The sequence below is a fragment of the Otolemur garnettii genome, unplaced genomic scaffold (assembly GCF_000181295.1).
Source record: "Otolemur garnettii isolate 467f Iridium unplaced genomic scaffold, OtoGar3 scaffold00041, whole genome shotgun sequence".
Classification (NCBI taxonomy): domain Eukaryota; kingdom Metazoa; phylum Chordata; class Mammalia; order Primates; family Galagidae; genus Otolemur; species Otolemur garnettii.
In genome coordinates, this window is record NW_003852436.1 from 12681762 (window position 1) to 12684758 (window position 2997).

The following is a 2997-nucleotide window of genomic DNA, read 5'->3' on the forward strand; positions in this document are numbered from 1 at the left end:
GAGGTGGAGGCAGGAGACTAGCTTGAGCCCAGGAGTTGGAGGTTGCTGTGAGCTGTAATGCCATGGCACTCTACCCAGGGGGACAGCTTGAGGCTCTGTCTCAAAAAAAAAAAAAAAAAAAAAGAAAGTCAGCACTTCTGTCCTGTGCAGGGACTGCGGATTAGGGTGAAAAAGATGGAAGTTATCAGGCACCTGAGGCTGGAAAAGCCCTGATGGGTTATCTGTGATTACCCTGTGAAAGGTAGCATGACTTCATCTCTGCTGAGGCACCTCCCCTGCCCGGCAGTTGATTTTTGATCAGCTGGTTTTGCCCAGGATAAGTTTTCTTTGGCTATTGGCTTCTCACTGTCTGGCATCACAAGTCAGTTTGAAAAAAAAGATGCGATTAAACTGATTCCTGTTTCCTTCCGTGTGGAGTGTGCCTTCCCCCCACAGCGTCGGTTCATTAAATCAGGTCTGGAATGGACTTTTTTTCTTTTTTCTTCTCTTTAATACAACTTAAAAGTTCCTGTTGTCATCATCTTTGGAATTAAAAATAATAATAACAGATTTACAGGTGGGCAGGCTCACCAGGAGGGCCAGAATCCTGGCCCAGGCAGCATTTGGCCTCAGGGGCTGGGACAGTCCGCCCAAGTGCTGCCTAGTTCTCCCAGGAGAAACAAGTGTGCGGCCGAGAGGGCCTGGCGCGCGCGCTGGGGGCGAGGGGCGGTGTGCGAGTGTGGAGTGCGCCGGGTGAGTGTGTGCGGTGTGTGCGCGCGCCTTTGCGCAGGGGAGGGTGGCCGGGAGGCTGCGGCAAAGGCTCCTTTGTGGAAGGCGCTCGCCGGTTCAGAAGCCAGCTTAGCGCCTCCCCTCGCTGGTTCCCGGGGACACCTGGCTCCCCTGGGCAGCCCAGCCATGCTCCGTCTCCCGCCGTCCCCACTTCCCTCGGCAGCCCACAGCCGGGCCGCGCTCTAGCCTTCGGGTGCCGAGTGCCCAGGCCCCCGGGGCCCCGCGCAGGTGAAGGAGAGCGCAGCGGCAGCGACGGTGGCGCTCCCAGGGTGGAAGGGGGAGCGAGGAAGGGGGCGGAGCAGGAAAGGGCGTGCTGCCCTTCGCGGCCGGCTGCAGGAGCAGCCTGGTCCGCAGCATTGTTACCTGAGGCAGCTGCTGAGGCCCGCCCCGCCCTGCCCCCTCGCGGTCCGGGGCGGCGCAGTGACCGCGCAAGAGGCGGCAGCGCTGAGACGCGACGGCGGGAGGCTGCGGCGGTGCGCAGTGGGAGCCGGGCGCCCCCGCGGCAGGTGAGTGGGAGGCAGGCGGCCGAGGCTGGGGCGACCGAGCCGCCGGGCACCGGGAACCTCAGCCCCCCGGCTCGGGAGCGTCGGGCGGGAGGAGCTGGGAAGAGCGGGCGAGGAGCGCGGCGTCTCGGCTTCCTTCCAGTCTCTCTGGGAAGGCTGGGAGGCTCGGGCTCCCCACACATCCATCCTGTTGAGTTTGGCTGCCTCCCTTTAGGCGAGGACGCGCGGGTCTGGACCCGCGTTTGAATAACTTGCTCCATCGCGGGCTGCCTCCGAGTTGGGCCTGGGCCAGTTGATTTAGCTTTAGCTAAAACTTTCAGATCAACTGCCCCTCAGTTTGTCCGGCCAGTCGGAGACAGCCGAAGTCCCTCTTAGAAAGCGGGACCAAGGCGCCGCGTTCGGCTCCCTTGCCGGCTGGGAGTCATGACTTTTCCTGTGACAGTGGGTGCGGGGTTGGGGGGGACCGAGTCCGGTGATGCGGCTCGAGGACCAGGCAGTTCCCGCTTTTGCTCTGGTGGTGCGAAGTTCCTGTTGGAAGTCGCGCCCGACGCTTGCATAAGTATGAGGGGAGAACCGGTGGGCTGGCGAGTCACCCTCCAGACACTAAGATGCCCGCCCGCTGTTGGACCGCGGGTTCTCGGTTTAATTCTGATTCCGATTTCAAACGCCAGGAGTCTCCTCTCTGTGATTTTCTCACCGGCTCTTCCCTGCACCCTTTTGGCCGAGCCGCAGTGCGGCCGTGAGGCTAGACTCAGACCTAGGGAGCTCTGGGGAGGTGTCGCCGCGGAGATTCGAGGAGAGGAGGGACCCAGGGCGAGTGGCCGCGGAGGACTCGGGGTCTGCGAACCAGAAGACCCCCCCCTTTTGCTTCAGTCACACAGCCACCTCCCCTGACTAGCCCTCTCCTCCCACTTCTGGGAGCTTTGTGGGGTGGACTCGCAGAGAGCGGGCACCCGGTCTGCGTGGCTGGGGGTGGGGGGGCGTGGGCTCCAAAGCTGGGGCCCCTAGGGAGTAAGGGGGCGGGGCCGAACGACCCCCCTCCCCGCCGCCCGCCCCGACCTCAGGGGTTCGGGGAGGAGTGAGCCAGCAAGGCTGCCGATCCGGTAGCTCCTGCCAAGCGGGGGTTGGGGGGAGAACGGCCGGCGCTCCCCGGAGGCGCAGGGTTAAGCCATTTCGCGGTGTGGGCTCCTCCGCTCCGCTGTGTCCCCCGGGCGCTGGAGGCGTCCTCCCTACGGCGCACCCCGGGCCGCCGCAGAGCCTGCGCGGCCGTGTGGGCGTCTATCTCCGCCACGCACCCGTGCCCCCACCCTCCCGCCGCCAAGCGCTAGGGTTGGGCGCAGATAAGGACGCTGCTGGGGCTTGCGCGCCGGACCTCCCGCCGGGATCCCTCTTGGTGTCTCATAAACGCGGGGCTGCCGCGGTATTCCGGCGGGCGCGGCTGCGTGGCCGCGGCGGGCGGGGACCTCCGAGACCTGGCAGAGCATTTGGGGTTCTGGTGAGTGACTCGGCGGGGCGTGGGAGCGGGGCACCGGGCTGGAGACAGACCGCTCGCCTTGTGTAGACCTAGTAAACTACCATGTGTCCAGACTAACTTGAAAGAAATCGGGCGCCTAGTGCCCTCCACGCCGCGTTTCTTCAGGACTTAGTGGTAGGTTTTCAAACATCTGTTTGCATAGAAACTAGCCCTAGTGTTCGGCCGTCTGTGACCCCCCTCCGGTGACCCACA